Source organism: Typopeltis vanoorti, chromosome 9 (assembly GCF_054136105.1).
Source record: "Typopeltis vanoorti isolate ZY-2024b chromosome 9, IOZ_Tvanoo_1.0, whole genome shotgun sequence".
Classification (NCBI taxonomy): Eukaryota; Metazoa; Arthropoda; class Arachnida; order Uropygi; family Thelyphonidae; genus Typopeltis; species Typopeltis vanoorti.
In genome coordinates this window covers 81,167,905-81,183,002 of record NC_143557.1, presented here as the reverse complement: position 1 = coordinate 81,183,002, position 15,098 = coordinate 81,167,905, and the positions used below count along the sequence as shown (strand labels likewise).

At 35.5% G+C, this 15,098-nt stretch overlaps 1 protein-coding gene across 1 annotated transcript in view; it reads right to left on the bottom strand.

Annotated features, from left to right (window-relative positions):
• LOC150103198 (5-oxoprolinase) overlaps window positions 1-15,098 on the bottom strand; it is a 368,797-nt gene that overhangs the window by 63,403 nt on the left and 290,296 nt on the right. The gene's annotated exons all lie outside the window — the stretch shown is intronic.

Genomic DNA, 15,098 nt, shown 5'->3' with positions numbered 1-15,098 from the left:
AGTTGTTCAAGAAGAAAGTTCAGTTCAAGAAGAGAGCAGTGACATGCCACTGGTCACCTATTCTTCCAGACTCTGCTCCACAATGTCTATTCTTTGGTTTCCATCTGTCATTCTCTTATCCATGTTACCAGTATCATATGCATCTCCATTTAACTCCAATTTATGTAACACAATCTCATGTAGTATCCTGTCAAATGCCTCTGCAATGTCTAGCAATAATTGTAGCCATGTCCCTTATCCAACTCAAATGTCACTTTATTGTAGAAAGTAAATTACTAAGACAGGAGCTGCCCATTCATAAAGTAGTATATATATCCCAGTAAAGCATCATATTTCTATTCGTCCATTCCTGAATTCTGCTCTTGACCAACTTTTCCAGTGCCTTACTACTACTCCTATGAAAATGATTGGTCTATAATTGGTCCTGGAGTCTTCTTTATGTGATGAAACAATCTTACTCTGTGTCCACTCCTCTGGGACCTTACCTGTGCTGAGACTTAAATTAAGCAACCTACTCATGGGCATTGATAGATTTCTCCAATTTCTTGTAATGTACATCAGCTATTCCATCTAATTCTACTGGTGCATTCTCATGGAGATCGTATAATAACTTAGTACTTTCAGTTCCTCTACTTCTTTTCTAACACTTCTTCCCATCGTATCAGGTACTGTGTTATATCCATCTGGATGGCATTCCCTGGAAAAATGATCATCACTCAGAAATTCAACAAATTCTTCTGCTGTTATCACCTTCCTATCATCTGCAATGACTAAAACTTATTATTCCATAATTGCTCTTTCTTTTCTGATCATGTAGTGAAGAAATTTTGAGAATCTGATTTTACCTTTCATACCATGTTCATATTTCTTCATACATATTCTTTCAATATATGTTTAACAATGCCATTTAGCAGTTACATAAAAAGAAAACAGTTATCCTACTAACTCTAGGAATGCAGGATGATTGTGCTTCCTTCAGACACTAATTGACCATTTCATACACTATTAATGTATTTTCCCAGAGTTTCTGATGTCTGGATACTGCTCCAACTGTGCTTTTCCAAGTTTTTCATAATGACTCTGCCCTGCAGTTCCACATAGAGCCTTTTTCAACGGAAAAACCCCTGCATGATCACGTTCTCTTTTAAACAGAAGTAATTCAAATTACTCAAAAATACTCTGATATCATCACCAGACTCAACATTCAAACCTTAGATCTCTTTCATCACATGCTGTTTTAGGTAATTATCCATCATTAGCTGTATACGTTCTATTTCCTCCTCCTATTCTTGCCTTCATCCAATCTGTGTCTTCATAGTCAAAATTTCCCATAATAATCACTTGACTTACTGAGTTAATTTAATACATATCATTACAGGAAAAACTACTATATATTTTGTCCTGTTGACTTCTAGCTCACACTGAATAGCACTGTCTCCACAACTGTGCTATTGTCTTTCAGCCCAACTATCATTCTTACTGATTGTAATTCTTCTATCAGCAATATTACTTGTTCTATCCTGTTCTTTCTATTCTCTCTGAAAATTGTTTTTTTACATTCTTTTCCAGTGACCATATCCTCTGTCAACCAAATCTCAGTAATGTGTATAATTTTTTCCAAGCTGAACTGATCAATATAATAATAATAAAACTTCTTTCCTCTGTTTCTGGCATAATAAGCATGCATTACAATATCTCCTTAGGCCTGCATGTATCCTTGCAACTTTTAATGACCATGCCATTCCAATCAGTGGTACTACATTCAGTATTCCTTGTTTATTCCTATACTCACATTGACATGACTCACTAGTCACTATACAAAAGTTCACATCTTTTCCACTCTAATATCAATGCTTTCTCTGATTCAATGCATCTATTTTCTCACTAACCAGCACTTTCTCCATACACTTCTAACTCAAAATTCATTCAAGCACAGGCAGCCATCATTCATGTACAGGTCCTTTCACCCATTAAAATCATACTACATCCAAATCATATCACATCACACACACCATGCCTCCTCACTAAAATCCTTTGCCCTCATGGGTCTTTTCAATTTAATATCATACTATGGCAATAAACTTACAATCTTTACACTCTTTATCTTCTTTTTCTTCCACTAATTCATTTATATCCTTTCTTTCTCTCTCTCTCTCTCTCTCTCTCTTGTTCTGTTTTGCACCTTAGACCTGCCAAAACTAATGTCTTTTACTTTCTCTTTGCATTCTAACAGCGTCTACACTATCTACCAATAATTGTCAGGACACCCCTGTTATTAGACATTATGGAACATTCTAGGTTTAATAACATAAAAAACATTGTACAAATAGTAGGAAGCAGTATTTCATTGTAGCAGCTGAATACAGGTGGTTCAAAAGAGGTGCCATCGTGGCGGTCACATTGGTGGCATATCCATATGTGTCATTGCCGCTCCACATCCAAAATCAACAGTTGGTGATGTGATCAACAATGGAGACATTCTGGCATTGCTAATGCAGGAAAACATCCAGGACGGCTGCCGAAAATGACTGACAGGGAGAGGAGGCTGTTAAAATGGGTGGAACACAAAAACCGGCTACAACTGGCACACACACCATCTAAAATGAGTTCCAGAGCACGAGTAACACCATGGTGAGTACTAATACTGTACGAAAAGAACCCCATTTACTCGGTTTCCACAGAAGAGCATTGGCACACGAGTCAAAACATCACAACAATGAACAAGGTGGCTCATCTGGCGTGGTGCAAAGAGCATATGAACTGAACACTGACCAGTGGAAAACGGTACTCTGGAGCAATGAATCAAGGTTCACCTGTTTCCTGTATGATGGCAGGGTATGGGCGTGGAGGCAGCCTGGTGAACGCTCATTACCACAGCGTGTTGTACCCACAGTAAAGTTTGGTTGTGGAGGAGTAATGGTGTGGGGTGCATTCAGCTAGTTTGGAGTGGGACCAACCACTGGTTGTTGTCTGTAGTTCCATGAATGCAGCTCAGTACCTTGATATTCTGGATAATCAGGTGCTGCCTACAGTGTGGAATTTTTATGAAACAGACCTCTGTTACTATCGAGACGACAATGCCCTATGCCACAAAGCTGCAGCTGTTATGGAATGGTATGAAGAGATTGGTGTTAAATAAATGCCTAGCCTGCGCAAAATCCTGACCTCAACATTTTTGATGCAAGTATCACTATACCATACTATACTATCATTTTTCTTCCTTTCATATTTTCTTTTATATCTACTTTCATAATCTCTAATACTTCCACTTCTGTGCTAATTTGATTCTGATAGATGCACACTTCTTATGCTTTCTTTCACCAATTTCACAGATTATCCACAACCTTCTTACCTTTGTTAATGAATATATCTCACATATGCTACATTGTATAAGGTCATTTGCATTAAATATTTATAAGGTTTGGCTGGTCAACATTATTCTGTCTAGGCACCAATTAAGCCAATATATGAACAATTGATATGCATGTAGATATTCTAAATTAAATAACAAATTTAACTAATATTTAAAATCTGCAGGGGTTGCTTAAAGCTAGATAAACAGAAGGGGACCTACACATAGCCTTTTAAGACCATGTAGACAAATGACATGGACCTATGTTCTGGTGTTCAATCTGCACCTTTTCCAGGTAAAGACTGAACACTATAATAAGTCAATCTATTAGCAAGCAGATATTGAACAACTTGGAGTTTCATTATAGCTGGAGAGTTACCAAGTTAACAAGGCCCCTGTTATTTTTGTCAAAAAACCAGGACAAACATCAGTAGCTCATTAACATAAGAAACATAAATGGAAAAGAAGAGGAATTGCTAAACAATGAAAGTACCACATCAAGATTATTGGTACTACAGAAACAAAGAACAAAAAAACAGATGAAATGTTATGTTCAGGCAATAATGAACAGGGAAAGGAATCTGCATTCAAGAGTAAACATGAAGATAATCTTCTTCAATGGTAAGCAATATCAAGTACAGAGTTGTGGGCACACTGAATGTTCTACTAAAAAGGTGGAGGAAGTTTTTGAGTCATTAGAAAAGGCAGCCAACATAGAGGAAAAACTTGGTCCATGTTGGTGATCTCAACAGCTGAGTAGGTGATATGAACAGCAAAGCTAATAATAACGGAAATTACCTACTGGATTTCTGTTTTCAGGACATGGGCTAGTCATTATTAATACCATGTTCCAATATAAAGATGTGTGCAAATTCATGTAGAGAGAAGACACAAGAAACACAAGTCTCATTGACTATGTTATTGCTTATGGCACTAACTTCATACTGGTTCAAGACACAATAGTATAAGGAATTTGAAATAGGAAGTGATCAAAACACACCCCAACTCAACATCACCAGAGATAAAGATCAGTACTATCAACATAAGAAGCCTGAATGGCAAAGAAATGGAGCTAGCTGAGGAATTAGATAAGTACCAGATCGACATAATAGGGGTGACTGAAACAAAAAAGACAAAAACTGGTGAGATCTTTCTGAGCAATAAATACAAAATGTTATATTCAGGCAATGACAATCAAGGAAAAGAAGGAGTAGCCATAGTATTCAACACAAAATACGGAGCTAATCTTCTTGAATGGCAGGCAATCTCAAGTAGAGTAATGTGGGGAAATATGAGAATGGGGAACTGGACAATGAGATTTATTTGTGCCTATGTTCCCACAGAAGGTTCTACTAAGGTAGAAGTGGAGGAATTTTTTGACGCTTTAGAAAAAGCAACTGACACAATGAAAAAGGAAAAGTCGGTCCTTGTTGGGGATCTAAATAGCAGAGTAGGAAATGATTGTCAGACATATAAAAATTTTTTGGGAAAATTTGGAGAAAAGAACAAAGCTAATAATAATGGCAAATACCTGTTGGATTTCTGCTCAGAACATGGATTGGTTATTACTAACACCATGTTCCAACATAAAAATGTGCACAAATTCACATGGAGAGAAGAGCCAAGTAAGAAGAAAAGTCTCGTTGGCTACGTTATTGTTGATAGTGATGCTTTCTCCCTGGTGCAGGACACCAGAGTGTACAGAGGATTTGAAATTGGAAGCTATTTAAGTCTTGAGCAGGATAAAATTGAATTTCATATTGAAAAGAATAACATGTAAGAAAGTTTTAAAGCAAATAAAAGTTGAGCAGCTCTCAGATGTGAACAGGAACCAAACCTTGGAGATTCAGTGGCAAGTCTTGAAGAAAACCCCAATTGATTCAGCCAAAGAGGCACGTGGTGAGGTTGTCTGCAAGGATAGAAAAATCAGAACTCCATGGTGGACACAGGAAGTTAAAGAGGCAGTGAAGGAAAAGAAGAAATCATATCAAAAGTTCCTGACAAATAAGTCAGTTTTTGCTCTTAGAGAATAGAGACAAATGTAAGAAAGTGAAACACTGTGTAAAACTAGCTAAACAAAAGTCATGGAAGTACTCTGGCAAGAACACAGAAAATAAATATCAAGAAAGTGGCAAGATATTCTGGAAGTTGTTGAAGCAGCTTAGGAATGGAGGAAAGAGTGCTGTAAAAGGAGTTAGAGATGATAAAGATGACATGAAAACAGGAGAAAAAGATATCCTTGAAGTATGGAGTAATTACTTTGAAAAATTGCTAAATGAAACAAGCAGTGATAGCACAGTGGTAAAAAACGCTCAACAGGCAGTCAGGAATACATATCCATACTTAAGAAAAAGCCATGAAAGGCAGCAGGAGTAGATCATAAATGCTGAAGTATGGTGGTATAAAAGTCTTACAGTGGCTGCACTGCATAGTTCAGAAAGCCTGGATAGAGGGACGAATTCCCGATGATTGGAGTAGAGCTCTAATAGTGCCCATATATAAAAAGGGAAATAAAACTGAACGTGAGAATTACAGAGGTATTTCCCTACTGAGTGTTCCTGGCAAGATCTATGCAAGTATACTTGAGAAATGGTTGAGAAGAATTGGGGAAGAAAAGCTTGGTGAAGAACAAGCTGGATTCAGGCCAAATAGAGGCTGTCAAGATCAGATCTTCACTTTACGATAAATAGTCGAGAAAGCATGGGAATATGACAAAGATCTGTATATGACAAGGTGCCAAGAGAGAAGCTATTCAATACGCTACAGTTATATGGTGTCAACGGGGCAGTATATCAAGCAATACTTAATCTGTATTTGAGTTGTAAGACGGCAGTTAGAATTGAAGGATGTACTGGAAGATGGCTTAATGTTAAATCTGGTGTGAGACAAGGATGTACATTATCCCCTCTGTTATTCATTATCTATATGGATCACATTACGAAGGAAAGTGGTAATAAACATGATATCAGAATTGGAAATGTTAATGTCAGCTTTTTGCTTTATGCGGACGATGTTATTCTTCTAATAAAATCGGCTACAAGTTTGCAAGATTCCCTGTCTAAATTGAATAACTGTTGTAATAGATATGGTATGAAGGTCAGCATTAAAAAGACAAAGGCAATGAAAATAGGCAGAATCATTGAAAATGTCAACTGTGTTGTGAATGGAGAACCTGTGGAACAAGTGAAACATTTCAGCTACTTAGGCACGATTTGTGTAGATGGTAAATTAAATGTGGAAATAGACAATAGAATCAACAAAGCTAGTATGGTAGGAAGTCTATTGAATAAATTCATATGAAATAAGAGAGAAATTAGTCGGAACACTAAATTAGCTGTATACAAGACAGTGTTCAAACCAGTTTTAATGTATGGATCTGAGAGCTGGGTCAGAAGTAAAACACTTGACCAAAGACTAGAGACCGCAGATATGAGAGTCCTGAGAAAGATTATAGGCGTGAACACATGGCATCAATGGTAATATCATATTAAAAACGAGGATACTAGGAAAGAACTTGACATTGTCGGCATCCAGGAATGCGTTAGCAGAGCTAATCTCAGGTGGTATGGTCACAGAAAGATTAGCAAAACAAGTGTTCTCTGCCAGGTTGGCAGGAAAACAACCCAGAGGAAGACTAAGATATAGGTGGATTGATACAGTACAATGTGCCTTAGACGATAGAAATATAAGATCTGATAATGATAATATTGGAGTCTTGTCAAGTAATAGACTGATTTGGAGGAAAATTATAGATAGGAAGTTAGTAATGATGTAAATTTTTCATGTAGTACTATCATATCCTGTACACCCCTTGAAGGTACATGTCAGGAATTTGATGATGAAGAGTGATCAGTATTAGTTTGAACAGAAAAAAACTGAATATCATATAGAAAATAAAAGTGTAAGAAAGTGCTAAGTAGAATCAGTCAAGCTGCTTTCAGAGGTCAACTGTAGATGCAAATACACAAATATTATTAAAAAAAAAAAAAAAAAAAAGAAAGAATCTGCCACTTAGTTTGTAAGCCAGGGCAGTCCAAAACACAGCCCATGGGCTGCATGCCTGTGGGTTTTGATTTTTATGATTGAAAAAATAAAATAACAATCTGAATCAAATGTGCATCAGATATTTTAATTCTATCACTAATCGATAATCTCAATTATGGTAATTTTATTTGGCATTTTTACATCACTATATACCCACATGCTTTTCAAATATTAGATGTATCAAAGAAGCATTCTTACACTGTTTTGTTCCAAGGTGCATACTCTGGGAGCTCATGGGGAATGAGCGTGCAATTAATGTTCTTTGTTTGTTCAGCTATCGAAGTTGTGTTGCTGCTGCTCACCAAATTATTAGATATACATTGGATGCAGCCCTGTGATAATTTTTTTTAATGTGGCCTTTGGATAATTTTTTTTTAATGTAGTCCTCAGATTACCTAAGGTTGGACAGCCCTGCTCTGAGCCTTTATGAGACCTAGTGACAGACTTTGAGAAAAACACTGACTGATTCCCTCTCTTTATATTTCTTCTGCAGCTTTTTCTTTCTTTTTTTGCAGCTCCTGCTTGATGATGCTACTTATCCATTTAACTCCCAGGTAATTTATCCTCTGATCTGGATTATGCAGTCTGAAATTGCATGCCTCAAACATGACTTAAACCATTTCATTAGTCAAAAGAGAGGTGCATACACCTCTCTTTTTAACTGAAAAGTTCACCTTTAGGCATCTTTCAAGTTTAAGACTGTATGACCACTCTCAACTGTAGGCAAGTTGTTATGGATAAATCTTCTGATGCCATCACCAAATACAACACTCAAACCTAAGGTGTCTTCAATCACATGCTATTTTAGGATTATCTCTCAGCAGCAGCTGTATAAATTTGATTTCCTTTCTCACAATCTACTGCCCTGCTTTCCTTCCACTCTCTCACCACCACTGAAGTCTCTAACTCATCCAGTGGTCAATGAGCAAACTTGCTGATGCATGTCAACTATATTACCATTCCACAGGGATCTGTGGAATGGTAGAATTATCACAGGGCTCTCAGAAATATCTTACTCTCCCACGTCCACCTAAAAAATACAGTATCCCTTACATTCTGTTCCTATTACTATATCCTTTTCAATCCATTAAATCTTGCTAATACCTGAACTAATATGTTATATATATACATACACACTAGAGCTGTTGCACAAACTGAATAAGAATTCTGCAATAGGAACTGATGGGATATCAGCATGGATGCTAAAAGAGTGTTCAGCTGAACTGGCTATTCCCTTGACCAGGCTATATAATTTGGATCTCAGAACAGGAAAAATTCCACAAGAGTGGAAAGAATGTATGGTATTCCACTGCACTAAGGTGGTGCAAAGACCGATGTATCGACCAATTAGTATCTCAGGAGTGGTGTTGAAGATTTTGGAAAAGTTGGTTAGGGCTCACATTCAGAAATGGGTTGACAAAGACTCTCTACTTTGCAATGAACAGCATAGGTTTACTAAGGGAAGGTCATGTTTTAACAACTTGCTCACATTCTATAGTAATCTTACCATTGAGTCAGACAAAGGGAGGAATGAATACACCATGAGACTTTTGGATTTTGCTAAGGCTTCTGACAGATTACAGCATAGAATACTGTTGCATAAATTGGAGAATATGGGAGTGGATTATAAACTATTGGCATGGATGGGAAGGTGGCTGACTGACAGATATCAAAAAGTGGCCTACAGGGGATGCAAGTCTGCAAGATTTAAGGTAACTAGTAGTGTACTACAAGGATCAGTCCTTGGTCCATTGTTATTCAATCTGTAGATTAATGGCATTGGGAAGGATTTGGCATGTGATATACAGCTATTTGCTGATGATGCAAAGAGAGGTAGGATAATCAGGAGTGCTGCTGATATGCAGTACTTGCAGAATGATTTGAATAGGCTGGAATTGTGAGCATGTAAAAATGGCTGTCATTTCAATGTTAATAAATGTAAAGTCATGCACATTAGTGTGATTAGATACCAATGTTGTATTATAATGGTGGGATTATGTTAGAAAAAACTGATCAGGCTAGGGATCTTGGAGTTTTAGTAGATAGGAAATTGAAGTTCAAGGACCATATAGCAAAGCTTGCTAAAACAACTTGGAGGATAATTGCAGTGCTGAAATGAACTTTGATATGTAAAGATAAGGATGTCATTTTGCCTCTTTACAAGGCCTTGATAAGACCTCAACTTGGACTATTGCAAGCAGGTTTGGTCTCCTGGTTTCCGAACACTCCTCCTAAGTGGATAATGGGAAATAAAAAATGACCATAGATAATCCACTTATAGTGATGATCAAATTTCCTTAAGTATTAATGTAATTAAGTTTAGTCAGAAATGCAACATAGAAAATAATAACAACAATAGCAATGAAAAATGACATGATTAATTTTTGTAGATACATATAACCTGCCATAAAAAGTACAACAGAATAGCAGTAGATGTGTTAATTACATCAAAACTGGCATGCATATAGAATAGCAGATGTAAAAGAACCATTTAAATTTTGTTTGTATACAGTACAGCTGGACTAACAAAGGAAATAAAAGAATTTAAATCTAAAAATACAGAACTGGAAAATTCCAATTTACAGTTACAGTGTGAACTTAAATTAACTAATCAAGCTATCAATGATCTCAGTCAACAAGCCATAAACAGAAATTGCAAATAGTAGGTGTCCCTCAAGAGCTGCATGAAAGCATGCACAAGATAATACAAAAGATCTCGCACAAAATTCAAGTGGATTTTAATGAAAAGGACATTGAAGCAGTCCATTGGCTCCAGAATGCACAAAAAACAAACCAAAACATATTATTGTAAAATTCAGGTCTAAGGAGACAAGGGACAAATGGCTACAACACAAGAATATAAAATGCAAAATAAGTACAAGAGATATAAATGGTAATTTTAAAGATGGTAAAATATATTTGAACAAACATTTGACCATGACTATGAAACATCTACTGTACGCAGCAAAAAAATATAACCAAGACAAACATTATAAATATCTCTGAATAAAGGATGATACACTTTTCATGAGAAAAGATGACAAATCGTATAGATGGAAGGTAAAGTGTGAAGAAGACCTCTACAAATTTTAAAAATAATGAAAGAATCTGATTACTTTACAATGGATATTGAGAACACAGATATTGGTATAACTACTTCTGATAACTGTATAATTTGCAATGATCTAACAGAAGTAGGAAGATTTTTACATTTCAGTAATGAGTCTACTCTAAAAGTACTACATTTAAACATAAGTATAAGAGATAAAATGGAACACTTATAACTCATATTAAACAACATAGATAATAATATAGATATTTTAATACTAACAGAAAAATGGATAAAATGGATAGGGTGAAGCCAGCAAGGATGTTAGAGCATTTGTTTTGCTTGGAGAGTAGTGAACGAGTGGAGGTTGCCAGAGTCTATCGTGGGTGCAATGACTGTGAATGAGTTCAAAGCAAAGTATGATAGATACTCTGCAAATATTGGATAGTTCTTGATATAATGTTTAGGACCTCCCTCGATAAGTCTAAGGACTCCTTGGAGTAGCCCATAACAACAATAATATTAATAATAATGTTTCATCATCATCACGAACCATGGGCTCACTGCCCATTGATGTCTGATGCCTGTTTCACTATCTTCTTCCACCTTTCTTTGTCCAGTGCACAGCGTCGCAGTTTTTGTACACCCATTCCACACCAGTCTTTTATATCATCTATCCATTCTCTGTGTGGTCTGTTTAAACCATCCAAAATACCAAACATAAATGGCTTTATCTTCCGGTCCTCACTCATTCTACAGATGTGTCCAAATAATTGCAGCTTCTGTTTTATAATCTTCTGCATTAGATTCTGTTTTGGTTGTATCTTCTGATAGAGCTCTTCATTGGTGATTTTCTGCACCCATCCTATTCTTAGAATCTTCCTGTAACAAGTTCTTTCAAATGCCAAAATTCTTTTTCTTGATTCCTTATTTATTACCCACGTTTCAGATCTGTACAGTACACCGCTGAAGATGCACGTTTCCAATACTCTTAGTTTTGTTTGCAGACTGATCACGTTACTTTTCCAGATGTTATCCATGGCCTTCAGATTTGTTCTTCCCTTTGCAATCCTGATCTTTATTTCTTTTTTACAGTCCAAGTCATATGTCAGTTTACTTCCCAAATATGTGAATTGTTCTACATTTTCTATATCAGTTCCATCCACTTTATCTTTTGTTTTATGTTCTTCTCACCAAATACCATTGTCTTTGTTTTTTCAAAGTTCATAACAAGTCCAAATCTCTTCCCTTCCTCATTTAACAGTTTCAGTGTTTTTTGTAGTTCTCTTTCGTCTTCTTCAATAATAACAATGTCATCTGCAAATCTCAGATTGTTAATTCTCATTCCGTGTACAGATATTCCTTTGGCATCTTCTTTCATTTTATCCATTGCTCTTTCTAAATGTGCGATGAAAATGCTTGGTGATATTGGGTCTCCCTGTCTAGTACCTCTGCTTGTTTTAAACCATTTCCCCAAATCATCACCTATTCTAACTGCTGCAACTGCATTCTGATAAACATCTTTTAATATAGCTATTAGTTTTTTATCAATTCCATAGGATTCCAGAACTGCTAATGTCACTTTCTGATCAATACTGTCAAATATTTTCTGAAAATCAACTAAGCAAGTATATATGTTTTTGTTTTTTCTCCTAGCTTTCTCTGCTATTAACCACATTGTCAAAATCTGTTGAATTGTAGTTCTATCCTTCCTAAATCCTGCTTGCTCGTCTGCAAGGTATGCTTCCAATTGTGTTCTCAATCTTTCTGTCAATATGATCATCATCACTTTACTAAGGTGACTTATCAAGGCAATTGTTCTATAATTTTTACATTCTAGCTTATTTCCTTTCTTGTATAATGTTATTAATATTGATTTCACCCACTCCTCTGGCATTTTCCCTTCTTTTCATGCCATATTACATAGTTGGTGCATTTCTGTACTTTCACTACCATACTTTCACTACCATATTTAATCATTTCTCCAGTAATGTTATCGTTACCAGGACTCTTGTTGTGTTTTAGCCGTCCTATTGCTTTTTCTACCTCTCCTCTTAAAATGTCCATATCATGCTCATTACCTGGTGGTGATATCTGCTTCAATTCTTCAGTCAGTTTCCCAATACTATCTGAATCTAATTTTTCTTCATATAACTCACTACAATATCTTGTCCACCGCTGTACAATTTTTTCTTTATTCATCAATACTTTGCCTTTTTCATCTTTAATTGTGGTCTGTTTTGGTTGCCACTTTTTATTAATGGTTCTGATCATTTTGTATATCTCCCTTGTTTTATGCTCTCCATAGTACTGTTCTATATTGTTGCATTAGGCTTCTAAAAATTTCATCTTATCCATTCTGACTGCTTATTTCACCTCATTACACTTTCTTCTATATTGCTCCTCTTCTATTTGTTCTGATGTATCCCTTCTTATCTTCAACATTCTTTTCTCCTGTATACTAACTTCAGTGTTTCTTGTGTAATCCATTTCTTCTTCTTCTGGTACTGTTTCTTCAACTGCATCTTCTATCACCTTCATTACTCTTTTCACTCTTAAATTAGAGTTTTTTTCTTTCTCCACACTTTTAAGTTTCTCTTTTAACACTATTCTGTACCTTCTTCCTATTTCTGCTTCACTTATTCGTGCTGTATCTCTTCTATTCTGATGTTCAGGTGGTTTATATTTCTTTTTTAATTTCATCTTGATGTTTGCAATCACTAAACTATGGTCTGAGTCTATATCCGTTCCTTGAAAAGTTCGACATTGCTGTACTGATATTATCCATCTTCTTTAAATCATAATCATATCAATCATGTTTTTGGTTTTCCCATCATTTGATCGCCAGGTCCATTTTCTACACTCCTTTTGTTGGAATCTTGTGTTACAGATCATCATCTCGTGGTGGTCCACAGCAAATTCTAACAATAATGTTTGCATTACAATAATGGAAACAGTCAAGAATATTAACATTTACTTAGAGAACTATAATTACTACATATTGGCTATTTATAAATCTCACTCTTACATGCCTTATGACTTTACACAAGAATTGAACAGAATTCTGCATGACATTATTATGATAATTTATCATAATTAAAGACATAAATATTGATTTTCTAAGCAACAGCCATCATTCTTTCGATTACATTGACTTATTAGACATGTATGTCCTTGAACAATATGTAAATGTTCTCACAAGGGATTTCAATTGTTGTGCATCATGTCTAGAGATCATGCATTTATAAGAACACAAAGTACAAATAAAATCCAGACAGCAATGACAGCCAATCATAGATCACTTTCTGATAGTTGTTAAAATCCATCTACAGTCAGCACTACAAACAAAAAGATGTCAGTATCCCACATCCTAGAATAAGCTACAGTGTGCTAAAACATAAATTAAGTGCTATATATCCTGGAGCAGATAAAATCTGAAACCAATGTCGACAACACTTACTGCAAATTCATTAACATATTAATTACTGAAATAGAAGATGCAACTGCTACACTCCAAGGAAACAGTGCAAACCAACGAAGCCATAACACAAGATATAAAACAAAGTATAAAACTCAGAGATAAGATGTATAAAAAGCACAAAAATATCTTCACAATGAAAACTAGCATAGCTTCAGACATTATAGGAAATAGGTAAGCTATAAATTGAAAGAAGGAAAAAATGAGGAAAAAGAAAGGATCAGCATAATAAATTTTTGAAATGTGAAGGTAGTGCCAAAAAACAATAGAAATTCATAAATAATATACTTGGCAAAAAAAATATCTGAGAACCAACACTCTTCCAAGACTTAGTAATGATAACTGGGATTATAAGATTTAAACAGTGAAAGAATTTTAGCAGACAAATTTAATAATTATTTCATAGCTACCAATGAAAAACTTTTAAATAGCTCTAATACTCCATCACTAAACTGAACTCTCAAAAGAAATCAGAGTTCCACGTACTTTTTCCTACTTGTGAGAATGAAATCAAAAATGTTATAGACACTATCTTTCTGAAAATATTTCATGTTACTCCTCTAAAATGTAAATCAATATAATAAAGACAAATGAATATAGATGAATGTAAGGGGCATCCCTTAGTGCTCTTATAATGAAGAGAAGGAAATCCATCTTAGAGCAAAGTTGTGCAGGTCTTTCAATATGCCAAACCTATGTGGCATATCGAATGATTCCAGAATTATGTGCAATTTCAGTGTGTTTGTGAAAAGAGAAGGGGAAAAACAAATCTGAGCTATGTCCTGATACAAACGATGTATATATTTGGTAGAAATATGTTTTAAATCAAACACAAGTCCTGTGATCCACGTTGCTGTTGCAACTGGGATTACTACTGTTCCAGTCTTAGTTCTGGATCAAGATGAAGACAATGTTTATGGCAAAAATGTGAACCCATTTGAAAACACCCACTTTGAAAGATGATCAATAGCTTGCTGCAACTGTCTTTCTATGACCCTCATATGAATGATATAAGATGGTAAAGCCATGCATTACTTACTTAAGGGCATTACTTACAGTTAGAGGAAGCTATTCTGATATTAAGTTAATTTTGACAGCCAATAGTGTGACACTTAATACAAAACCTTGTAGGATTCCCTGTTCTTGGAGAAAGGGTCAAGAGAAGGTTGATCCCA